Source organism: Notamacropus eugenii, chromosome 2 (assembly GCF_028372415.1).
Source record: "Notamacropus eugenii isolate mMacEug1 chromosome 2, mMacEug1.pri_v2, whole genome shotgun sequence".
In the NCBI taxonomy this organism is placed as follows: domain Eukaryota; kingdom Metazoa; phylum Chordata; class Mammalia; order Diprotodontia; family Macropodidae; genus Notamacropus; species Notamacropus eugenii.
The window spans coordinates 208,406,226-208,433,582 of NC_092873.1; the positions used below are offsets into that span (position 1 = coordinate 208,406,226).

At 38.2% G+C, this 27,357-nt stretch overlaps 1 protein-coding gene across 1 annotated transcript in view; it reads left to right on the top strand.

Moving 5' to 3' along the window:
* RNF217 (ring finger protein 217) overlaps positions 1-27,357 on the top strand; it is a 146,839-nt gene that overhangs the window by 37,974 nt on the left and 81,508 nt on the right. The window lies entirely within an intron of this gene.

Below are 27,357 nucleotides of genomic sequence, written 5' to 3' on the forward strand. Positions count from 1 at the left end.
ACACATATGTACATTGGTAGAAGTGAAATAGACTATTTTAGTGATATTAGTTAGCAAAGCAAAATATTATAATGTAGAAGAATTCCATGGGTGGTATAAAGTCATTATCTTATCAGAAACATCTTTGTTTATTTATCCTTTTATAAGTAGCGAACATTTCTATTACTGAGTAAGAGAGAAGTTCATTTGATGGCTGTGGAATTTAGCAGTCACTTTCTGGGCGCTGGAGCAACGTGATCATTTGTGGATTAAATGAAACAACATCTTGACTCTAATTCTTCTCACCTCAGCTTCCTCTAAGTGTCTCCGTCTTTCTCAATTTACCTTCCCACTTCTGCTCTTAATCAGATAGAATCTTTTCTCACCCACCTGATCCCTCTCTTCTTCAGCCTTACTGCTGACCCCTCCTGCCAACTTGAAATTCCTGCTTTATGTCCAAAGTTTGCTTTGTTGTTGTTGAGTGGGGCTCTAAGGACCTGGTCTTTCAACACTGATACCCTTTTCCAATTTTCCCCAAAGTAGTGCAATCTTTTTTCTCCCTGATCCATATTTTCCTCCTTTTTCCATTTCTGATCTGTTTACTTCTTCCTGCAGTCCGTTGTTACCTGGCACCTTATACTTCTAGTTCTTCAGTCTTTTTTTCTCTTTCCTGTACTTGGTCTCTGCCACAAAGCAAGGCACTACTTACACAAAATCATGTAGGTTGACATCTTTGTGCCGGTGGTACTCCTTAAAAAAAGATTAATAATTAATAATAATCATTAATTAAAATAATTAATAGGTTAATTCAGGCTAGATATGTGTACTGTATATGTAATAACAGGCTAGATATATGTACTGTATATGTAATATCAGGGTCCAACATTTGGCCCATGCATAATGCTTCTGTAGTCTTCAATTATTATGCAAGGGTCTAGGATTTGGGCATTTTCTCCCAGTAGCCATTTAATTTGTTCATTCTTAGATACCTCACCCTGACCAGTTGGCTTCAAGCCTGGGAAAATGCCTCTTGACCTCAAAATTCCTAGTGAGAAAATGTTTAGTAGTTTAACTAAAGCAGTTTACATGTAAGTTAGTATGTTTTCATATTTGTGTTCCTTGGAATAATCCTGAGTCATTTTTCTTTTTTTTTCTGTCAACTTACAAAGAAAGAAGTTTTATATAAACTACATATGCTAATTTGATTTTTCAGTTCATTTTTAAATTCATTATTGAAGTAAATCTGACTCAGACAATTGAATCTAGGCTTTGCTGGCAATTATTTCTTAACTACCTCCATGTGGAACTTATTCAGTTCAAAAAATATTAAGCATCACTACTCAATTCAACAAACATTTAGCACCTAACTCACAGCAGAGCACTGGTGCTAAAAGTACAACTAAGACGTAGATCGTGCCCTAAAGATCAAAGTGAAATAAAACTAAGCCACTATCTTTAAAATGCACCCTAGATGGGTAAATGGTCATACACCTAATAACTGACCTTGGATTTTAAATATAGGTTTATAAGCCTTTCCATTGGCATCCAAAGGCCATCCATTGGCCTTTTCAATTTTCACCTGCTCCTAGGATTCCTTTTAGCACATTTGTGGAAAAAAGCCTCAGAAGCTCTTCTTTGCCCCTGTTCTTTAGCCCCCTGCACTATCTCCTTTGGACATTTGAAACCTGTAGCTTGATATCAAGCCACTGGTGAAAAAGTATTTATTTTTAAGTGATCTGTGCCAATATGGATGATACTGTTATATGTTAAAGCTTCATTTCTTAGACAGAAGTTTAAAACAGAACCGGGATGCTGTGGTTTGGAACCTTCCTGAGAAGGATTTGGGGCTGTTGGTACAGAATTTACCGGAGTCATACTTGGGGTTGGCAATTTCTCCAAGCCTAACAGTAAATAACTAACTTTTGGTTTGGCCAAGCTTGGCTGCTTATTCCTAAACACTTGGAAAACAGGTTTTTTCTGCTTATCCCATTAGTTTGTGAATCTCTTGGGGAGGGAAGGTTTGTGTGTGTGTGTGTGTGTGTGTGTGTGTATGTGTGTGTGTGTGTGTGTGTGTGTGCATTTCTCTTGAGGTGAATATAATTGAAACAGATCACTGTATTTGTAGAGTACTTTTCTCTGAGGTAGTACTGAAAAAATAGAAATAGATTTAAGATGGTTTTAGATAAATTCATGAATGATAGATCTGTAACAAGTTATTTTGGAAAATTCTGTTGGAGTTGGTAACATAGAAAACATGTTATCAGAAAAAACTGTCCCTCCACCTCCTCCCTGGGTACCTTGCTGCTGAATTGAATGAATCATGAGTCTTAAACCAGGACAGTATTCCTTATATTCCTATCAGAAACTTCAAAATATAAAGGATTATAGACAATTCTCAATTTAGGACTTGAGATGTCAGTGATGCCTACTTGATCAGTGTGAATGCAGAGAAGTGAAAGGTTATGAGAGATGCTATTGAGGAAGAATTGATAGTACTTGGCAACTGATTGGATATGGGTGAGTGAGAGAGAGCAAAGAGATCAGAATGATTTTAAGACTGGGAGCCCTAGTGAGTAGAAGGTTGAGGATTCTTTGACAGAAATGGGGAAGGTGAAGAAAAGGGTAAATTTTGTGGAAGAGATTAGTTTAGTTCTGGACATTTTGAATTTGGGATGTCTAGAAGCCAGTCATATAAAATTGTGTGGAACAGCATCTCTTTGCTGTTTCTCTGCAAACAATCCAGGCAGTTTGTGCACCGTATAAAGTAAACAGATGAAAGAGCCCCCTTCTGTTGGATATGTTTATGTAGAGGGAACTCTTACATCTTTATTATTGAAGTCCTGAAGACTGACCATTTGCCACCATAGCCTGAGCATTTCTGACTAGGTTATCTATGACCAGTGATACGTACTAACCTAATCCTTGACTGTGAAGCTAATGTGACTATTAAATAGTTTCCTAGAGATGAAGGTAATAAACGTATTTATACTTCTTTTTAAGACATTGGTGAGTGTAGAAGGATTTGTCCTATAATCTTTCTCTTTTTCTGATCTTAATAATTGACCCCATTTTTGCACTCTTAGTCTGGGTTAGAGGTTGTGGGTAATGAAGAGTAGAGGCTTCCTCTCCTGACCAGAAAAGAAGGAATGCAGGGTGTGTAGGATGGAGGTGGAACATTGTGGGCATCATAGATTTTGACTCCAAAAGGCCCAACCTGTCTTTTCCTTTTAGCAAGTCTTCCTGAAATACAAAGTCTGTTGCTTTATTTGTGTCCCTCTGCGTCCAAATGTAAGATCACGTCATCTTTGTTGATAATGAGCTAAGAGGAGGCAAGTAGAGGAAACAGTTTTTTGGCTATGATATATTGCCAGGTAATTGATTGGTAGGTCTTGAATCGTTTGGGCAGGGCAGCTGGCTGCTTCCACTGTCATTAGATGCGGTTTCTGTTTCAGTGTTTACTTCAGTGGTGTCACTCAAGCTCCTTAGGAGACAATTAAATAGACAGTTACTGACATACCTCATTCCTGTCACTGGTATACATTTGGAAAATGTCTCTCAAACATATTCTTTCACAATACTCTCTTCCCCTTACCCTAAACATTTTTTTCCTATTCTTTTGAGTTCATGATTTCATCTGTATAGGAAAGTTCCAGGGAGAAGAATTCCTCTACCAATTTAGATTAGCAATAGTGGAATAATATAAACTCTTTAGAGAGTTGTATGAGACACCTGGAGGTTAGGCAATGTGCCCCAGGTCATATAGATAGTTTATGTCTCAGGCTGGACTTGAACTCTCTTATTCCCAGACAGTTTTCTCTCCATTAAGCCAGACTGCCTCTCTGGTCTCCTTTCTTGCTCATGACAAATTGTAGACCCTTGCCTTACCTCACCTGACTTCAGTCTTCTATTTCCTGTAAACCTTTTATTTGTCTATATGCTTATTGCTTTCTATTTCCTTTGATTGACTCAAAGAAAACTCCTCATTCCCCTTGTGCTATATGTGCTCAGCAGGCAATTTTTAGCATTGACAAAGATTGACTTCCCAAGAGAAACTGAAGGAAAACCTGTGGTTGGCTGCTTTGCCAAAACAAGGTGTGCCTTAGGCCTCTTGTTATTGTCCTTTTTGCTGAACAGAAGTCAGCAGCATTAGACTTCCACTGATTTCCTCATCTTTACTGTAAAAGGAAGAAAACTAGAGATCATAGCAACTTAATAAAAAGCTGCTTAGAATGACAAGATCTAGTTTCTTATTCGCATGCAAGTAGCTACTTGCAGACTTTATAGTAGAGGTATAATATATTTCCATATGTTCTTTTTTTTAATCCTTTTTCACTTTTTAAAAATTTATTTATTTTTAGATTACGACATTCATTTCCACAAAATTTTGAGTTCCAATTTTTCTCCCCATCTCTCCCCTCCCCCCACCCCATAACACCTTGCATTCTGATTACTCCTTCCCTCAATGTGCCCTCCCTTCTATAACACCCTACCCTTTCCTTATCCCCATCCTCTTCCTTTTCTTATAGGGCAAGATAGATTTCTATACCCCATTACCTGTATTTCTTATTTCCCAGTTACATGCAATAACAATTCTCAACATTCATACTTTGAATTCCAACTTCACTCCCTTCCTCCCTCCCCACCCATCCCCACTGAAAAGGCAAGCAATTCAATACAGGCTATATATGTGTCATTTTGCAAAAGACTTCCATAATAGTCATGTTGTTTAAAACTATATTTCCCCCCATCCTTCCCTGTCCCCCCTTTATTCTATTCTCTCATTTGACCTTGTCCCTTCCCAAAAATGTTTACTTCTAGTTACTCCCTTCCCCCATTTGCCCTCCCCTCTATCATCTCCCTATCCCACTTGTCCCCCCTCCCCTACTTTCCTGTAGTATAAGATAGATTTTCATACCAAATTTAGTGAGCATATTATTCCCTTCTTAAGCCATATGTGAAGAGAGTAAGCTTCACTTTTTCCCTCTCATCTTCTACCTTTTCTCCTCCATTGAACAGGATTTTTCTTATCTCTTTTATGAGTGATAATTTGCCTCATTCCATTTCTCCCTTTCCCCTCCCAATATATTCCTCTCTCACCACTTAATTTTATTTTTTTATAGATATCATCCCTTCTGATTCAACTCAACCTGTGCTGTGTGTGTGTGTGTGTGTGTATGTGTGTATAATCCCTCCTCCTATCCAAATACTGAGAAAAGTCTCAAGAATTACAAATATTATCTTTCCATATAGGAATGTAAACAGTTCAGTTTAATAAAGTCCTTTATGATTTCTCTTTCCTGTTTACCTTTTCATACTTCTCTTGATTCTTGTATTTGAAAGTCAAATTTTCTCATCAGTTCTGGTCTTTTCATCAAGAATGTTTGAAACTCCTCTATATCATTGAATGACCATTTTTTCTCTTGAGGTATTATACTCAGTTTTGCTGGGTAGATGATTCTTGGTTTTAATCCCAGTTCCTTTGACTTCTGGAATATCCTATTCCAAGCCCTTCAATTACTTAATGTAGAAGCTGCCAGATTCTGTGTTATCCTGATTGTATTTCCACAATACTTGAATTGTTTCTTTCTAGCTGCTTGCAATATTTTCTCCTTGACCTGGGAACTCTGAAATGTCGCCACAATATTCCTAGGAGTTTCTGTTTTCAGGTCTCTTTTAGGAGGTGATCAGTGGATTCTTTTAATATTTATTTTGCCCTCTGGTTCTAGAATATCAGGGCAGTTGTCCTTGATAATTTCATGAAAGGTAATATCTAGGTTCTTGTTTTGATCATGGCTTTCAAGTAGTCCCATAATTTTTAAATTGTTTTTCCTGGATCTGTTTTCCAGGTCAGTTGTTTTTCTAATGAAATATTTCACATTGTCTTCTATTTTTTCATTCTTTTAGTTTTGTTTTGTAATTTCTTGGCTTATCATTAGCTTCCCTCAGCTTCACTCTCATTTTTAAAGAACTGTTTCTTCAGTGAGCTTTTGAGCCTCCTTTTCCATTTGGTTGATTCTGCTTTTTAAAGCCTTCTTCTCCTCATTGGCTTTTCAGACCTCTTTTTCCAATTGAGTTAGCCTATTTTTAAAGGTGTTATTTTCTTCAGCATTTTTTGGGGGTCTCCTTTAGCAAGCTGTTGGCTTGCTTTTCAAGCTTTCCGTAGCCTGAGCCCATTGCATATTCATTTTGGATGCAAAAGCCTTCACTTCCTCTGACAGTATGAATTGTTCTTCCTCATCTGAAAGGATGGAAGGAAATACCTGTTCACCAAGAAAGTAACCTTCTATGGTCTTATTTTTTTCCTCCTTTTTGGGCATTTTCCCACCCAGTTACTTGACTTCTGACTCCTTTGTCAAGAGGAAGGTCCTAATGCTCCTCCTCACCCCAGGACCCTGCTCAGGGATGACATTCAGATCAGCTACTCAATTCCCTCAGGGGCTTTAGGTGGGGCAGGGCCACTGCTGCTGCCACCTAGGGCCGCTAATGTAGGGGACTCTACTCCCTTCTCACCCATTTGGGAAAGCCCTCTTACTGACCTTTGAAGCTTTCTTTGGCACTTGTGGGTTGAGGGATCTGAGACCCTCCCCGCTGAGGATTCTGCCCTAGAGACCTGTTCCAGTCCTGTTCCTCCTGGCGCTGCGTAGCCAGGGCTGAGCTCTGCTTTGCTCAGCATCCCATGGGATAGACCTTTCCTGTCAGCCTTCCAGGTTACCTTTGTCTGGAAATATCATTCATTCTGTCATTCTGTGGCTTCTGCTGCTCTAGAATTTGTTGAGAATCATTTTTTACAGGTATTTTATGGACTGTGGGGGAAGAGCTATAGTATGTGTGTCTTTCTACTCCAGCATCTTGGCTGTGCCCCCCCATATGTTCTTGATCATGTTATCATGGAAATACTTTAGAATGAAATGCATAGAAATTTAGCTAAGTTTTCTTAATGAAAATTTACACAGTTAGGTGCAAGGTATGAGTTACTTACTAATTGTACTAAATTTATCATTAGTCAAGTTATGGCCAGATGCTGAATTTCAAAATCATTCTAACTTTTTTCCTAAGTAAGTTTTAGCATACTAAATATGCAAAGGATTTTCTTTTTGGTAGACTTTAAGAGAATGAAACACTTTTTCCCCTGGAGAAAATTGTTTATCTCATGTCAGAAAATCTTGCTTTGAGTCCTGGCCCTGACATTTATTGACTATGCAACCCTGGGCAATTAGGTTAATGAGTTAATGTTTCTGGAGCTTTAATTTCCTTATCTCTAAAACTGGGTTAATACTAGCATTATCTACCCCTACAGCATTGTTGAGTGGGTCATTTTAGATAATGTGCGTATAAAGCCCTGTGTAAATCATAAAGCCCTACATAAATACAAGCTATTACTGGGCTTCTCCCTAAGGCTGTGACATAAAGCTAAGCCCCTACCCACCCACCCAGACAGGCGGTGCTATGTCCTTGCAGTATGATACCTCTAAATAAAAAAGGATTAGCAGTATAAAATAATGTACTGTCAGCGTACGATGACTCTCTAGTGTCACCTCAAGTCTTTTTTAGGTGTGCTCAATCATAAGATACCTAGCAGTTTTAGGTTAGCAATTATAATATATTGGCTTGGAGCCTGGTGGTCTGCTTTTTGCTTTTGCTGAGTCTGGAAGATAACTACCCCTTTCTCTTCATGCCTTAGAACCTGAAGGATGTGCTTCAGTGGATGTGGGTGTGGATGTGTGCACACATACGTAAACTAAATTGTATTTTGAATGTCTTCTTTTGTAAAAGGGTGTATATTTACGTATATACATATATGCATATATTCATGTGTAGACATACGTGTATATATATTGCCTATATAGATATGGGCATATCTATATAGATATACAGATATTTACATATATCTCTATATAGATGTATATAAGAATACTCATACCAGCACTCTTTGTGTTAGCAAGAAACTGGAAACAATTGGAATGACCAAACATTGTGCTTTATGAATATAATGGAATATTATTGTGCTGTAAGAACAATGAATATCAGAAATTCAGAGAAACTTACGAGAACTTGTATGAAGTCATACAGAGTGAAGAAAGCAGAATCAAGAAAACAATATATCTAGTACTTATAATGCCGTAAAAAATCATAACACTAAAAAGTATTCTAACCATAATGAATTGAAATGAACAATATTAGTTCTGAATAACTAATTAGTAAGTAAAACTTCTTTCCTTAAGAAACGCTGGAGCACTGTATATGGAATGGAGTATATACTGTCAGAAAATAATATTTTGAATCTTTTTTGGTGTTAATTCAGTTTAATTTCAAAAGCCTTTCTTAATTACCTGGTATCTGCTGGACAGATACTGTGCTAGGCACTGGGGACTCCAGGATACATTCCTTTAATGGGATTTGGGATAAAATTTGAAGGGCAGTTCTGTGGGGTGATGGTGAGAAAGAAGAACATCCCAGGGGGACAACTTTCACAAAGGCCTGGAGACAGAAAATTATGTCTTTGGGAAGAACAAACAGGTCAGTTTGACTACAGGAACAACATGAACAAGAACAACCTGCTGAATCTTCTTGAGCATGGATGTAACAGGGTGTCAACAGGCATTCGCAGCATCCTGAGAATTATGTGAAAACCAGAGAAATGAATGTGCATGTGGAACTCAAAGAGTTCACAATCCTTATAGAAGTTTTCATATTTATGATAGTACAGCAAAAGGAAGAAGAGAAAAAGGAAGGGGAGTGGAATAGGAGGGGAAAGGTGCAGTAAAGGTGGGCAAAAGGACAAAGCACTTGAAGGTGAAGAGCAAGGTAATATCCAAAGCTGCATTCTTTTCCCTTTGGAATGACTAGACTATGAAGATAGGAGGGTCCACTTATCTACAAAGGACCCCAGTTGTACAAGCATTTTCCCAGCCTGTCACAGATGGGCTGGCACCTGTCTTTCTTCCCAAGGGCCCATAGGGGATCTATCTTGGGGTACCAATAACAAATTACGTCAGTTGAGGAGGGGAGGCCTTAGTCCTTGACACATTCAGGGCCTCCTGCATGCTCTGGGTCCAATGTATCTAGAAAATATGGCAACTCAAAAAGACACGTTCAGAGAACCCCTTAGTAACACTTAACAAGGGTCAGATGTGTCTTGGGAATATCACTTTGACAGTTTGGAGGATGAACTGGAGAAGGGAAAGACTTAAAGTAGAGAGATTCATTAGGAGGCTATTTGAATAGTTCAGGTGAAAGGTGAGGAAGGCTTAAACTAAGGTGGTAGCTGGGTTGGTGTGATGTATGTAGGTACAAGACTTGGCAGTTGGTTGAGGGAAAGTGAGATGTCAAGGATTCTTGAGTTGATGAACCTGAGTCCCTGGAAAGAAGGTGGTGCCTTCAACAAAATCAGGAAGGTTAGAAACATGGGATAGTTTCAGATAAGAATATGCCAGTAATGAGTTCTGTTTTGGAGAGATAGTGGAGAAACATATGTAGGTCTGGCAGTTGTCTGGATAGAAACAATAGATGAACTCATGGAAGCTGATCTCCAAGATTGAGGTTAGTAAGAAAACAACGTAGACCAGGACAGGTAATATTCATGTACAGGAGTGGGGCAAAGAAGTAGTCTGAGAAGAAAATAGGTAGAACCATGAAAATTAGCGTCATGGAAACCTAGGGAGGAAGAGGATGTTTAGGAGGAGTGACTTGAGAACCTCATCAAATGCTGCAGAAGGATCAAGAAGAATAAAGACTGAGAAAAAGCCCAGATTGCTTTTAACCTTGGAGAGTGCTGCCTGATAGGAGCCATGGGATCATAGCTGTAGAGCTGAAAAGTACCTCAGAGACCATCTAGTCCAAACAATATTACAGATATGTTAACTGAGTCCTAAGGAGGTTGAGTGATTTCTTAGTTTTCCTGTCTTCTTAACACTTTACTCCCTTCCACGTGCATGCTTTATGATCCAGCGACACTGTCCACCTTACCTCCAGATTGTGGGTGTTTTCAGTGACTGTCTGTCCTCTATCCCTTCAGTGTTTTCCTTCCTCATCTCTGACTCCTGTCTTCCCTGACTTCCTTTAATTCTCAGTTAAAATAACTTCTCCTCTCCAAAGGAAGGTAAATTTCAATGACTATAAGCTGCCCAGTTAACTTGTGCTTTACTGACTAGATTTTCCTTCCTTCCTTCCTTCCTCCCTCCCTCCCTCCCTTCCTTCCTTCCTTCCTTCCTCTTTCACAAAACCTTGAACCCAGTTCACCCTGAACCTCATAGCTTACGCTGCAATGGGTCCCTGCCCAAGCTCCACTTAATGGCTTGTACTCTTCTGTCTTACTGTGAATGTCAATGCTGTTTCTCTTTGTGTGTGTCTTTGTCCTTTCCTGCTAAAGAAGCCCATGCCATCACAGAAATAATGACATGACTTGCACTTGACTTTGTTTTGAGTGAGGGAGGGCTGTGCAGGTCACCAGCCTCACTTCTCCTCCAGAGCCATCTGAATCCAGTGACCAGATATTCATCAGGATGACTGGAGATGACCCAGGATGAGGCAATAAGTGACTTGCCCAAGGTCACCCAGCTAGTGAGTATCAAGTATCTGAGGTGAAATTTGAACTCAGGTCCTCCTGACTCCTGCACTATCTAGCTGCCCCTTCTGTTTGTAACAGCAACCCCGATGGTCTTTCCCTCCCAGTTTGATTTTTTTTTCTTTTTTTATTTCTAATTAAAGGGGCCATCCCTTGATTCATTTCTTAAAGAGGCCTATTCACTTAATGGGCATTACCTCACTCTAAGTGAGTACCTGAAAAGGCCTTAGATTTTGCATCCTGGGCCATCTCCAGTCATCCTGACGAATATCTAATCACTGGATCCAGATGGCTCAGGAGGGGAAAGTGAGGCTGGTGACCTTGCACAGCCCTCCCTCACTCAAATCTAAGCCAACTGCAAGTCATGTCATCATTTTTTCCTGATGCCATGGTCCTCTTTGAAAAACAAAGGACAAACACAACAACAAAATACCACTTTTTCCAAGAAGCCTCTCTTTATTCTGCTTAAAATGCTAATGCTTTCCCTCAGTAATTATCTCTAGTTTATTTTGTATATATTTCATCTGTACTTACATGTTTGCAGGTTGTTTCCCCCATTAGATTGTGATATACTAAAGGGTAGGGGCTGTTTTTGCTCCTTCACCCTTTTTTGTGTCCCCAGCTCTTAGTACAGTACCTGGAACATACTAGGCACTCAGTAATGCTTATTAATTTGGTTTGTCAAGATCACACAGGTAGTAAGCATCACAGCTGTGATTTGAATCAGGTCCTGTGATTCTAAGAAATAGTGCTCATTCTACTGTACCAATCTGCCTCATCAATCAAGTGATGAGATCTGAAGATACATTATTGGGGGCAGAGCTGTGTGTGTGTGTGTGTGTGTGTGTGTGTGTGTGTGTGTGTGTGTGTGTGTGTGTGTGTGTGTGTGATGAGAAGAGGAAGGCATTTAACTGAGGAAGGGAGGAGAGACAGAGGACAGTAGCTTGACTGAATCTTAGCATCAAGTAAAGAATTTTTAAGGATGAATAATATTCTGGCATGTTTGTAAGGAGTAGAGAAGGTGCCAGTGGATAAGAAGAGACAGATTAGGGTAAGTCTATGATTGAAGAGACAAGCTTCTAAAGTTATTTTAGGAATAGGGATCTAGGGCACAAGCAAGCATTCAGTTAGGGGTGGAGGTGGGGAAAGGGAAATAACTAGGGCCAGGCTTTAGCTTATATTACTCAAAGACTGGAATTTTTTTTAAAGATAAAACTCGAAACAATCAAGCAACAATTGTTTATTAAGCACCCGCAGTATGTTAGGCACTGTAGTAGGCCCAGGGATACAAATACAAAAGTGAGACAGCCCCTGCCCTCAAGGGACGCAGACTTCACTGGAGAGAGATCTTCTAGCCTCGTCTGATCCTCCTTTACCTTCACCTTTGTAATTGCACTTAATAAGTGATGATGAAATCTATCCTTCTGGCTATGTTAGTGTATAAGGAAGGAGTGATATGTAGTCCTACTGCTTTCTCACTAGCCTCACCCATTCCCATTCATTACTTCATCTACATAAAGCTCTACATTGAGAAAAGTCATTCTCCAGATGTCCTAGCATTGTTTTAATAGTTCATGAACAATATAGCATTATGCATTTTGTGTCTTGCTGTTAAAGTGACAAGGTACTTTTTGTTACATGCAGATCATTCTGTACGTAGGAAACAATTGAGTGACCAAAAAAATAAAGCCATAAATTCATATTTAATCATGTTAAATTGTAGATGCATCCTGACCTATACTTATTTGAAATCCTAGATTACATTCTATTATGCAAAAAGCCTAATTAAATCTGTAGGTGAAACAAATGGAGGTTTTCATTTGAGGCAACTGTAAAGAGCCAGTTCGGGTCAAGGTTATCATACCTTCAATTGTCCTAAAAGTCTGGCAGGGACTAGGAAAAATTAAAAAAACATAACAAAACATCCCTCCACTCCCTTGGATTTTAATATAGCCATTGAGAAGCAGGTGCCAAATTACTTTTGGTAAATGGAGAAAGCAATTCTCTAAGATTATAAATTATTTAGCAGGTGCTAATCTGCCCTGAGAGAGGGAATTTCCTTTGGGAGTTCCCCATATTAATGTACTCGTATGTCTGATAGAAAAATGAACAAGGCATAGGGTAAATGAACTAGAGTGCTTGGGCATTCCTTGTCCCATTGTTAGATCTTTCCAACATTGCACGGGTGATTTTTTTGTAATTTTTAGAAAAGTTGGGATGTGTATCAGTAAGCACCCCAACACACAGGAGGGCCTACTACAACGGGTTCTTAGATCTGCATTCACAAAAGGAAAGGCAACTTTTGAGGGGTTAACAATCACATTAATCAAGCACAGGTATTAGAGAAAATCAAAATCAAAATTTCAGAGAAATCAAAAATAAATCAACAGACAGCACTTTCAGACTGCCAGACCATTACATGCATACACATGTCTGACCATTACATACGTACACAGTTACCAGAGAGGGCAGCATCAACTTCTGGGTTTTAGGCCAGGGTTGGGGGGAGGTCCTTAATGACTTTCCAGAATCTCTCTGGCCAAAGAAACACTTCCAGTCAGTAAGCCCCAAAATAAAACTTCACCCTCAGAGTATTTACACTTTTTAGAGCCAGAGGGCAAAACCCTCTGACCCAGTGCACTTTTAGTAAAACAAAAACAGCAAAAGATCCTAATTTGATTGCCATCACAGGGTGCAGCCTGCCATAGCACTCAAATATTATATCCTATCCTGAAAGTGTGAGAGGATGATTTGTTTTACATATATACTTAGATTTTAAAAATGTTGTAGAATACTTTCACATGCAGAGCTTCACTAGTTTTTTTCTCCTGAAAGTTTTTACTGTTTAATAAAAAAAATTGAGATCACATGGTGTATGTTCCCCAAGGAGGTCAAAGGTCCCACATATGCCAAAACACTTGTATCTGTATTTTTTTTTTTTGTGATTGCAAAACAAAACAAAACAAACTGAAAACAAAGTGATGACCCATTGAATTGATTGGAGACTGACTGAAAAAATGTGTGGTATATGAATTTAATGGAATGTTGCATCAACGTAAGAAATGACAAGTAATAAGAATTTAGTGAAATGTGAAACACTTGTGTGAACTGTTACAGAATGAAATAAGTTGAAACAGCAAAAAATTATAAATGACTGTCTTCCTCTCTACCCGTGACTTCCAGAATTACTGCCTAATTTCTCCTCCCTTCCCTTTCCACTTCTTGATCTGAGAACAGTAATCAAATCAACACTATCATTCCTGGAAAAGACAAGTATGGTATCTCATCCATCATTCCCTCTGATTTCTTATCCAAAACACACCACCCTGGCTAACAAGTTTGCATTGTCTTCCCTTTTAAAAATATAAGCTCCTTGAGGACCAGAACTCTCTTTTTTGCTTGTATTTTCACCACTGCCACAAAGCACAGTTCCTGGAACACAGTAAGCACTTAATAAATGCTCCCCCCTGCCATCCATTCGTGAACACAATACTAAAAGTCAGTTGAACTCAAATTAATTGTAATAACCAGTCTTGGTTTTAAAGAACTGACAATGGAACACATTTCCTCTTAATAGACAGGAGGGTGACTGTGGGAGCAGAGTGTTGCAGATATCTTCAGGTGTAGTTGGTTTTAATTAATTTTTTTTCTCTTATGATGAAAGAGAGTTCAATCAATGGGTAAATGTACATCAAGATATTATTGTTAAAAATCAAAAGACTTTGGCAAAACTTTTTTTTTAAGAGTCGAGAATTAGATGGAAATTGCAGGTTTTATTTATAGCCGTTAAGTTCATCAGTATTTAGATCTGCACATACTTACTGACCGTTAAAATAAGCATCCCTTTGACCCTTAAAATGACTGAAATGAGCATCAGAGAATGCAACATGATTGCCTCTTCCCTGAAACAAAAGAGCCAGTGAGACTTATAATGATATGGCAACTGACAAAGAAGCTACTATACTAGTTGAGTCATCATGAACCTGGTAACAAGTTCTTAGTATTTCTTCACCCTCTTCATCCATTTTATCAGTTTATTGGCTGGGATCCTATCTCTTTTCAAATTATGTTTTCCTAAACAGAATAGCCCTCAACTTTTTGTCCTATCCTCATGAGGAATTCTTATATCATCTTCATTATTTGAGTTTTATTTCTGTAGACCTCTCGAATTTAAAATGTTAACAGAAGTTTCTTGCTTCTCTACATCCAATTTTATACTTCATGTTCTTTTCTGTGTATTTTAAAAATGTTTTGTTGATGATCTTTCCTTTTTCTTTTTTTTAATCCCTAATACTACTCACCAAGTCTCACCCTTCTCTGAATAGAATTACATAGTCAAACAAAACAAATCAACACATTGGCTATATCTGTAAATTTTTTACTCTTTCTGAACCTTTAGTCATTCATTTCTCTGGCAAGAGATGGGCTGCCTGCTTTATTGTTAGACATCTGAAGTCATTATTGATCACTATCTTGATCTGAAAACTTTGAAAATTGTTTTCATTTTAATTATTGTGGTCATCATGCAAATTGTTTTTCTGTTTCTGCTTACTTTACATCAGTGTATATAATTCTTCCCAAGTTTCTCCAATTCCATCATTTTTTGTGTCTTTCAACACAATGCTATCCTTTTATGTTTATATACACTAATTTGCATAACCCTCTCTCCATTTGATGTCTACCCATTTTGTTTACAATTCTTTTCTATAACAAAAAGTGCTGCTGAAGAAAGTTGTATGCAGCTGGGATATATCTCCCTTTCATTGACAGAACTGCACACAGGAGTTTTTGGGTGTAAATATCCTGTAGTTTGGTACAAGTTTCTTGTTTTCTATCCTAAGAGTGATGAGTATTAATTTGTTTGGCAGTAGAAATGTCTAGCTGGCTGTGTGGTCAGAGCTGCAACTAGAGGATGGGGTATCCAGTGCACTGATTCAATGCCAGCATGCTCTCCATTCCTATTCATCCCTTTGTGTTCCTCTGGTAGTGCTATAACATAACAAAACTGTCCTTGATCCTTCTTCTGACTCTAGACCATCGCTTCCAGGGTTTGTATGCTTTGGGTCCCCCTCCTCTAGGACCTCAGTTGCTTGACCACCATTACCTTTTTGGGGCTTAGCATGACTTAGATGAGTACCTTGATAGTATAGATTCAATATTCAAATAGTATGAGATACTTTTAGGCCAGACAACAGTTAATAAAAGGAGATTTATTTAACTATAGCAGGAAGATACTCAAGGAGTGTGGGCTTTGAGGACACCTCAAGTGGATTCAATTGAGCAAAGCCCACCTTTTTCCACCAGCCAAGCATGAAATAGTCCCCGGAACTCTTGGTGACTACTTGGTACTCAGGACACCAGCACTGATGTCACTAGCCTGAGCCTTAAGTCAGCTGATCCAGCCTACTCTTGAAGATGGCATTAGTACCTTTTAAGGAGAGGGAAAAAAAGCAACCTAACTTGCATGGAGGCGAGGTGAAGATTCTACTTCTACCACATAGCACCTCTTTGACTACCTTTCCTCCCTCCCCCCCCAATCCAGGGGCTTTGAGAATTAGGGATTCTGTTTGGACCTTTTGGGGAAGCTGCTTCTACTCTGTAGCTCACTAGACTTCATATGAAAAACAGCAGAACCATATAGTGATAGTAGGTAACAGGATTTTATTACTACTCACTAAAGTAAGAGGAGAACAGGTACTGTCAGGGAATGGTCTAGGTGTTTGACCCTCATTGCTCCTGGCAAAGGAGAGTATACAATAGGGTAGTTTCTAGATATGGAATCATGTGTAATTGTTTGTACACTCTGATCAAAGGCCCATAGCCTTTGTTTTGTGATTTTTAGGGGTTTGGATTCGTTCCTGTAAATAACACTCCCACGCTGCTTTAAAAATGAAGGTAGTTTAATTATACAATACAAGGAATAGACTCTCTATCTAATACAACAGATAATACACAATAAGCACAGAGTAATAAGTATAATAACAATCAGTATAGCAGAAAAAGAAAACATCACCAATTCGGGGAGGCACCAACACCTGGATTTCATCAGCTGGGGAATCCCGGGATACAGCGTTCAGGGTCCGAATTGGGAGCACAGAGGTCCCAGGCAGAGCGTCCTCTCCATGGGTGAGATTCCGAGGACTTACACTGGCGGGGGGAGTTTATAGGGACCTAGACAAAGAAGGCTTTTTGCCAACGGCTCTGCACACTGTTCCAAGCTGGTCAGGCACATGGCCATGGGAATACAGGTTTTGTCCATCAAGGAGATATCATACGGGGGCCACAAGATATAAGTTAATTAATCATATACTGGGAGGACTAGCCAGATCCTCCAAGTATTATCTATGTGTTCCGGGAGTGGCTAGTTCCCAAAACATTAAGGCATGGCCAACTCGCGCATGTTATGTTCCTTGAGAGGTCACCAAAAGGACAGAGTGAACTTACTTTATTCAAGGGATATGAAATATTCCTTCAGCCTTTCAGGACAACGTTTATATAGGATTTTAGACAAAGAGCCAGCATGGTACCAATAGAAGACTGCCTTTTCATCTATAAGGGAAAATAGTTGTATAGCTGGGACCAAGTATGAGTAGGGTATTATCTAAATTGCTTAATAAGGTGTAAGGAATGAAGGGCAAGGATCTAGGAAAGTCAATTCTAAGTGTGCCGTCCAGCAAGAAGCTGGGAAGAAGAGCAATGTCCAGTTACTGGTTATTACCCTCCCTCACTCAAAACAAAGTCAAGTGCAAGTCATGTCATCATTTCTCTGATGTCATGGTCCTCTTTGAAAATGAAGGATGAGGCCTCCCTACTCCAGCTTTACTGGTGAAGGGACCGCCCAGTTTCTTGAAAGAGCAGAATAAAGGAGATTTTCTGTTTTAACCTTGAAAAAAAAAAAAAAAGAAAATGAAGGATGAACACAACAACCCCCACCACCAATTAATCTTACCATATGTGTATCCTGATGGGCAGGAACCACATCAGCCAAACCAGTTTTCCCTGGTTCACTGGTCTGGGCAGACTGTCCTCTGTGGTGTACCCCCAAAGGATATAGTATGTCTCAGGATCAAGAGCTGTTAGATATGGTGCTGAGGATGGAAAAAGCATTCCAGCACAATGCAAGAATCCTGGCTTCTAGTCCCTGTACTACTCCTTCCTACTGATGTAACAGAGCAGTTCTTAAAATTTATAGAATTTAGTTGTCACATCTGAAAAATAAAGATAGTAATGCTTAGCTCCCTAAATGCATTATCTCTTCATCAAGCTTGAAGATCTATGACATTATAATACTGTCCTATATTTATTATATTTCATTATTTTTTAATTTTTATTTCAATATTTACTAACATTATTACTTAAAATAATTAATTTCTTGGGCCCTGGATTTATGACCCAATGCTAGTTTGTATGTCTGTCAGCTGTAATTTTCCAATTTCTATACTTTTGATATAATTTTTGAATACACATATTTGGGCACAAGCAGGAGAAGAAAGCAATTTAAATAGTATGTAAAGCTCAACTGGTAAGTTCTATTTTGTCCTACCACATTTCTTATTTCTCAGTCTTTTTTTTTTTAGTGGCTTTTAAAACTCCCATTCTCTTGTACATGTAAAATAACCACCACTTATGAGACACCACTATGTAACTTATAAGATATCTTTTGCAATGTTGTCTAAATACAGTTAGAAATGTGTATTTGAACAAAGAAGCAAACAGATTTGACTGTGAAAGGAAAAATAGAACTAACCAAAAATAGAAGGGGCCTCTCTGGTAACTGTTCACCCAGAAACAGGTCTTTAAGCAAAGCACATATGACCATTTCTTGGACTTCTTGTTCACATATTGGTTGAGTGATATAGCTTCTGAGAATGCTTTCAATTCTGAAATTCTATGATTCAGTGAAACCATGCAGAATGTCCTCATGACTATTGTTAGTTCACCCATTTGCCTATTTGGGGGTCTTCTATTTTTAAAAAATTTTCATAGTAGCTATAATACTACTCCAGAGACTTCATTAGTAAAGGCAGATTTATAATGAGCATTTGTTGTTTCTCCCCGAGAATGAGTTTTTAATATACCCTCTTCTGTTAATTCAAAATACTTCCATTAAATGTTCCTAAAATTTCCCTTGGTACTCCTTAGCCTTGTTTGGCAGTAATCAGCTTGTGGGATTTAAAAGTAATCTTTTGGCTTTATAATGTGGATATATCATTAATATTTTAATAATATAGTAGTTATGGTTTGTTTTAGGGGTTTTTGGAGGGAAGGTGGTAGTGAGGAGGTTTAGCTAGAAACATTCTGCCTCCTTTGCAAAATTTGAAGTTTCTTCCCTTTGTTTATCTAACAACTTTATAATTGTTTTATTCCTTTCCCTTGTCAAAATCCCATACTGCAACCCCAAATGCTAAAGAGACCAAAAAATTCTCCTTTTAGACTTCCATTTTAAAGTGCTTGATTCATTGTAGCTATGAGAGTCTTCCAAAAGATAGTAAACAAGTCAGTTCAGTTTTATTTTGTTCCTAGAAGTTAGTATTTTTAAAATAATTTGAAAACTTCTATCCCTTTTGCTTTAGTGGAGACAGTTTTAAATTTCAGTGTTATTCTTCAATTCATTTCAGTTCAAAAGGCATTTATTACATACAGGGCACTGTGTTAGGTGCTGGAGATACAAAAAACAAATTGAAAAACTGTCCCCAAGGATCTTGTGTTCTAGTGAAAGGACACCAATAGGTGTGTTCATCCATTGCCAAAGAAAACTACTCCATCAGAGAAATAGTGACATGACTTGCACTTGACTTTGTTTTGAGTGAGGGAGGGCTGTGCAGGTCACCAGCCTCACTTCTCCTCCAGAGCCATCTGAATCAGTGACCAGATATTCATTAGGATGACTGGAGATGACCCAGGATGAGGCAATTGGGGTTAAGTGACTTGCCTAAGGTCACATGGCTAGTGAATGTCAAATGTCTGAGGTGAGATTTGAACTCAGGTCCTCCTGACTCCTGCAGTAGTGCTCTATCCATTGCACCACCTAGCTGCCCCACACTAGTAGGTACATAACAGCAGAATAATTTGAGGAAGAAATGAGTGATAGCAAGTAGGGCTGGAGTCAGGAAGGCATACCTGTAGGAGGAGAAATTGGCCACCAAATATGCCCTGAGAGGTATGCTGTTATTAACTCTGTTAGTTTATATCTTCTAGATAATTTTAGATGAAATCTCTAAAGTATAAGTTTAAAGAAGCTTGGGCTGTATGACTGTAAAACACCGACACTATTCACTGTACTTCATCAAAAATTTATGGGATTTTTAATTACTTGAAACATACAATATTATAACCAAATATAAAGGCATCATATTAAAGGAATGGTCTAAATAAGCAGAATTCAGTGGGAGTAATAATTCTATTGCAGACTATGTTATGTAGTTATAAAAAATTCTGGATATGCCAGAAGAGAAATTAAACACTCAGAACTGCAATTTTCAAATAAGCCCTCAAAATACTAGGCATAACAGAAAGTCTTAGTGCAATTTTAATTTATTAAAACTCACTGTTTAAGTTATTAAAGCTTAACACTGCACTAAGACTTTTTGGGACACTCCTCATAATCCTAATGGACCAGGAGGGCAGCATATTCTCTTCTACTAAGGGGTCCCAGTTCTCTACTCAACTACAGTTAGGTTCATGTCCTGGGGCAGCCTGGCTCCAGAGAGGAGAGTTGGGGTCTTCTTCTGTTCTCTGACTTATGTCTTCATCCTGGGAATTCTGGGGAAAATCTCTTCAACAGTGCTCAATAATAGCTTATATCTAGGTCATCCCTTCAAAAGATATTTATAGAATACCTTCTAAAAAGTACTCAGAGTTTATCCCACAATTCTTTATTTCCTCAAACAATAAAGATTTTCTTAAAGCACAAACATTTCATAAACATACATTGACAAATACTTAAAACATGAAACAGTAACCAGTATACCTATTTTACTCACATAGGAAGCTGATAGAGAAAACATTAAAACATAAAATATATTGTGGCACAACAGTCATTTGATCTTTACCACAGCTCTATACTCCAAGCAACTCAACCAAGTTTCTGCCCTTTGGTATGCAGGTGCCTAAGTCTCATTATACTAGTGGTGGTCATCTCCTAATTAATGGTTCCTTCTGGGCAACCAGACTGTATCTGGGAGTTCCTGGCCTCTAGAGCTCAAAAGATTCTCAGCAAGGATAGAAACATGCATCTCAAGGTCCTGATTTAGTGCTTTGTGCTCAGGGAATGAATACGGTGCTTAAGAAGCAGGTAGCGCCTTGAGACCCAGTCTTAAACTCACATAGACAAGTGTAAGTTCTTGCTGCAACTAGTAGTTTAATAGTGAGTTTCAGAAGTGAGCAACTACTAAAGCTGCCAGGCCAGAAGGGAGAAATACCATCTTTCTGACCCTAGATGGAAGTCCAAAGATGATTTCCAGTGTGCTCGGCGTATGGGAAGACAGATATGGATTGAAAGTAGTCGTTAGGGAAGACATTGCATTGTAGGATATAAGAAGCCAAGTATTTATGTTTAGTTGTATGTTTCAATACTGTTTGGCACATAGTAGTTGCTCAGTAAATCTTAACTAAAATAATTCAGTTGCTCCTACCCAGCACTGGTGAGATTACAATTTATGTGTCTAGCCTTAGGCAACATGCTAAAAGAAGCATTTGCTTACCTCAGAATGACAGCAGAAAAATGAGAAGAGCACTAGAAAAAAGAGATTTAGAAGTAGAACACATTTTGTTTAGTTTAAGAGAATTTGGAAAGTGAAACAACCTGAAACATTTAAAAAAATAGTGAATAGTGGGAAAATTTCTTGTGGTACCAAAACTGAAGAAAAGGGTAGTAGTAGTAGTAGTAGTAATAGTAGTAGTAGTAGTAGTAGTAGTAGTAGTAGTAGTAGTAGTGGTAGTAGTAGTGGTAGTAGTAGTAGTAGTAGTAGTAGTAGTAGTAGTAGTAGTAGTAGTGGTAGTAATACTTCTACATGAATTGTTTCATTTGATTTCCCCAACAATCCTGTGAAGTAGACAGTGAGACTATTTTTATCCCCAGATAAGGAAACTGAACCTCAAACTTAGTCTTTCTGTCTTATAGTCATGGGTTCTGCCAACAATGACATGTTGCCTCATTAATTCAGGCAACAAAAAAGAATATACCCTAGTACAAAAATAGATTTTTGGCAGATCAATTATATCAGAGATCCTTGCTGCAAATTCCCTCCCCCTCCCCCACTTTTCTGCTTTCCTTCTAATTTTGGTTGCATTGGTTTTGTGTAAGTGTGTGTGTGTGTGCAAAACCTTTTTAATTTCATAGAATCAAAATCATCTGTTTTACATTTCATAATGCTCTCATAATGTTTGTCTTAAACTCTTCCCTCATTCTTAAACTGACAGGTAAACTCTTAATCTAAAATCTCTATGATTTCCCACTGAAGTTTGCCCTTGCTGTTTAAGAGACTTCAACCAGATGACAGTTGTCCCTTACACTAACATAGTGCTTTTGCTTGTTTCAGTTGCTTAATATATGTTGAATTGAATTTAGCCCATTTAATTCTAACTGCTTATGGTCATTTCCTTAAAAAAATACAAAGTGAATTTTTTCCTTGGTTCTGTTTGTGTAATTCCCACTAACTTTTTTGGGGCAGCAGTTTCCTGCTAATACTACTGTGTGGCTTCATATACTAAACTCTAATTTACTCATTCCATTTCTGCTCAATAGTTTATTTGGAAAAGACATACTATTTGAAAGGCAAATGCTTTTCAAACAGGTGTGCCTCACTTTAAAAGAAAATCAATTTTTTTAAATAGGAATTTATTTAAGGGGATTGGTTATTTACTGTACACAAAGCCTCACCACAAGTTTCCTTTATTTGGTTGGCTTTCCTAGTATGTTGAAAGTATGATCATTACATGCACCTCTCCTGGAATACGGTGAAATCAAAGAAAGTATACGTCAGGGTTCCTGACAAGTAAGTCACCTTCATTTCTGTCACTGGATTTTAAAAATAGACTAAATGTATTTACCACAGTGATTATCACTGACTTTTTGTGAGATGGAGTTTGTAATGTTTTGTAAGGGTTCTAAGTAAATAGAACTTGCCCTCCAGAACTATTGTTTCTGTATAGGATGTGTTCTCCACTGTTGTGCTCTTTTTTGTTTTGCGTTGTTTTTCCTCTGAGGTGGGCATCAGTCAAAGAAAACCCATAATCCGAAACTAGTGCTGCTATTAAGAATTTACCTGGCTCTTTGTGTTTGTACAATGTGATTACATTCATTTATTATTTAATCCTCACAACTTCCCTGTGAGGCAAACTTACATTATCTCATTTCAGAGGGATCAAATGACTGCTGAAAGACACAGAGGAAATTACTAATGAATAAAGAATTAGAATTTACAGAATCACAGAATTTTAAATGTTGGAAGGGACTTCTAGTTCAACCCACAGCTTAAAAAAAACCATAGCTGACAAGTGTTTTCTACTTTCTGCTTAAAGTTGTTTTCAGTTTTATACTTAATTTGTTGGACACCTATGGTAATCAGATTTATTCACTGCATCTCATAAGAGGTAAATCCAGCTGAGTAAAAGAACTTCCATCATATACTGAGATCCAACTTTTTATGTTGGTAAGGAATTTCCAAGTATACTACCACATAGTACATCATTCTTATGTTTAAATTAATGTTTTAATTTAGGGCTTTTTGTCATGTCTTTACAATAAGAGTTGAAGACAGCTCACCAGATTTAAATTCTGCAACTATTATTGATATTTGGTATTAAGCAAGTGCTGGATTTGGAGTAAGAGGATCTAGGCCTGTATTTTGGTGCTCCAGCTTAAGACCTGAGTAACCTTAGTTGTTACCCACCATGGGCCTCAGATTCCTCATCTACAAAATGAGATAATTGTACTAGATGATCAGAAAGCCATTTAACTTCCACGCCTCACTTACCTGCCTCATCAGTAAAATAGGAATCATATTTTATCTTTATAAAGTTAGGGGGTCTGGATCAGACATTTTCACATGGTCTCTTTCACCTCTAAGATGACAGTATAAGAGATCAAGTGGGAGAGGAACATGGCCATTCCCTCAACATCACTCCACTGGTGAGAGTGGGTGTCTTTTCACATTCCATCCAACCATGCAATAAGGCCCTCTCACCATCTACCTGCCTTACCTCTCCCCTTTTTATACCTTCCCATGACAAAACAACCTTCCCCTGCCACCTGTCACTTATTTGTGTTGTCTTCCCCATTAGGATGTAAGCTCCTTAAGGTAGGGACTGTCTCTTCTTAAAAATAAAATTATATTCCTAGCATTTAGCTGACTACTACATGCTAAAGGCTTCATAATTTAGTCTTATTCATTCACTCTTTTATTCATGCATAGCAATGCCAATCTCTAAATTCTATCCTTTATCCCATGTCATTCTGTCCTTCCTTCTCTGCTGTATAGGAGTTGCCTTCATCTTTAAAAAAAAAAAACCCATCTTGATCCAGCCAGTTCCAGTAGCTACCTTCCTGTAGTTCTCCTCTCCTTTGTGGCTAAACTTGAGAAAGTCATCTAAATTAGGTCCTTCTCACATCCTTTCCTCTTACTCTCTTCTAAACTCTTTGCAGTCTCACTTCTAGACTCATAATTCAACTGAAACTGCCCTCTCCATGGTTACCAATAATCTCTTAACTTCTAAATCTAATGGCCTTTTTCTAATTCTCATTTTTCTTGACCCCATGCAATTTGGGAGAAAATAGAGAAACTTTTAACTAACTAAATAACAGAAAATGCTCTGATTTATTTCAGTGGCTGATAGACCACATTTGGATTTGTTGAATATAAATGATCTGTTAATGACAGTATGTCTTGAATTGATCTGAATAGGGGCCATGCTTTTCTCCTCCAAATATGTCTTATATTTAAAAAGAATGATAGCAAAAATGACAAAAAGCAATAATGTAAAAAATGATTTAAAACTTTTTTTTAAATTAAAAGAAATGAGAGAAAACCTTTTTTCAAAATATTTTTCTTTAGCATAGTGTCTTTTTGGTAATTATCTTTCTCTGTGTGTGCATGTTATATACATGTATGAGTATATATACACTTGTATGTTTGCATATACATATATTATTTGGAAGAAGTCAGGGATCAGGTAGCCTGTATGAAAACTCACACGAATTAATTTTAAGAGGAACTTGCCCAGTTCCTTTATAATACTAGGAAAGCAATTTGAGGGCACATTTGACATTTATTTCTACTGAGCAGTCTAAAATTTACTGTTTGCTGCTTGTTATAATACTGTGACAATGAACTTCACAACTCTTCTCAGAATACCTTCCCTCCACCCTTTGGTTATATTCTTTCTTTTTTGTTGTTCCATTGTTTCAGTCATATCCAACTCTTTGTGACCCCACTTGGGGTTTTCTTGGGAAAGATGGAGTGTTTACCATTTCCTTCTCCCACTCATTTTACACATGAGGAAACTAAGGCAAAAAGGGTTAAATGACCTGCACAGGGTCACATAGCTAAAACAAGTATCTGAGACCAGATTTGAACTCAGGTCTTCCTGACTCAGGGCCTGGGGCTTTATCTGCTGTGCCCTCTATTCATTCTACTCTTTGAAAATACTTGCAAAGGCCATCTTCACTACAGTACTGTAGTTCTTTTACTCTCACTTTTGTCTTAATTCTTTGCAGTCTGGCTTCTGACCTTATCATTCAACCATAAGTGCTTTCTCCAAAGTTATCAACAGTCTCTTGTCATACCTAAATCCTTTTCTCAGTTCTCATTCTTCTTGACCTCTCTATACCTTTTGCCCCTGTTATTCGTCTGATTCTCCTCGATAGTGTTTAGCACATAGTAGGTGCTTAATAAATACATATTTCTTTCTCTCTTGCTCCCCTTCTTTCCAAGTTTCCATGACACTACTCTTGGTCTTTCTCCTACTATTTGACCCCTCTTCCTCAGGCTCTTTTGCTGGATCTTCATTCAGGTCATGCCTGCTAACTGTGGGTATCCCTTAGGGCTTTATCTTGGGTCCTTTTCTCTTTGATATTTTGTTTGGTGATCTCATCAACTTCCATGTATTCAGTTAACATCTCTGTGCTGATTATTCTCAAATCTAATTGGGCAGCATTAATCTCTCTCCATTGTTCATAATTTCCTATTAGATAGCTCAAACTGGATGTCCCAAAAACATCTTAAACTCAACATGCTCAAAATTAAACTCATATTTTCCCCCCAAATCTTTCTTTCTAACTTCCCTACTACTGTTGAGTGTCCTGTCTTCCCAGTCACCCTGGCTTACACCCAAGGTGTCATTCTCAACTCCAGATTCCCTTTAACTTCCATTTCTAATTTGCCAAGGTCTGTTGATATCCCCTTCCTAATATCTTGTGTATGTTCCCCCTTCTCTTCTGTGACACTACCACCATCTTGGTGTAGGTCTTTATCATCTTACACTTGGATTATTGCAGTAGCCTTTGATTGGTCTCCCTACCTCAAATCTTTCCCCACTCTAATCCATCTTCAATTCAGCTGTGAGATTTATTTTCCTAAAGTGTAGATCTGACCATGTCACTCCCCTTCCCATTTGGTAAACTCCAGTGGCTCCCTATCACCTCCAGGAATAAATATAAATTTTCTGTCATTTGAGATCTTCATAACCTGGTGTGCTTCTACCTTTTCAGTCTTTTTACAGACTTAGTTGCTTCCAGTGACACTGGCTTCCTTCCTATTCCTCCCATAAGACAATCCATCTCCTGGCTTCATGTATTTTTACTGACTGTCTCCCATACCTTTAATTCTTTCCTTCCTTCTGCCTCCTGGCTTTCACAACTTCCTTCAGTCTTACCCCCTTATCCAAGAAGCCTTTCCCAATCCCTTTTAATTCAAATTCCTTCTATTTATTGCTTATCTCCAATTTGTCCTGCCTATGGCTGATTTATACATAATGGTTTTCATATTTCCCCAATAGACTGTTAGCTCCTTGAGAACAGGGAATATCTTTTACTTTTACTTTTTTTTGTATCTCCAGTGCTTTTCACAGTGCCTGGCATATAGTAGGTATTTAAGAAATGCTTATTGACTGACTGACAAAATAAATATATTTATATTATATATATTATGTATAATTTATATATTATATAAATATATTCAAGAGTCCTCCATTTTACCTTTGAGTTCATTCAGTTTTATGGAGAACAGTATTTTAAGCTTAGGACAAAGTATTGTTGCATACTCCAAGCTTAACTGTATATTTCTATATCTCTTTCATATTCATTGCTGCTAGTGTCAGTTTCCTTTACTAGACCTCCAACTCTCAGCAGGACTTTGGGCAGAGTTGTTTGCTGTGTTGACACATTGCTGTCTGTCTGTTCTCTACCCATATGTAGCACCAATGAAATATCCACAGCAGCCACGATGGATATGCATACATATTTCCAGGGTAAATTCGCAAAATATAAACTCTCTTCCTCAAAAATGAAACCAAAATATTTATTCAGATACCAGAAAGGCAGTTCTGCCTTGGTAGCAATGAAGTTTGGACACATTACCAATAAAGGGAGCACAGCCATCCCCAAGCCTTCCCTCTGTGAGACCTCCCCACAAACAAGCTCCCTTAGGCAAAATAACTCCCTTTCTCATGCTAACTAGTCTGCCCTGCTCTGCCTCAGCTCTCTCCCAGCTCCCTCACTCTCTCTCGGCTCTGTCCTTGCTGCTCCAACCATTTGGCAAGCTCCTCCCACCATTGGCTCCATGTGACTCAGGTTGTGGTCTGGGCCAAAGCTCAGA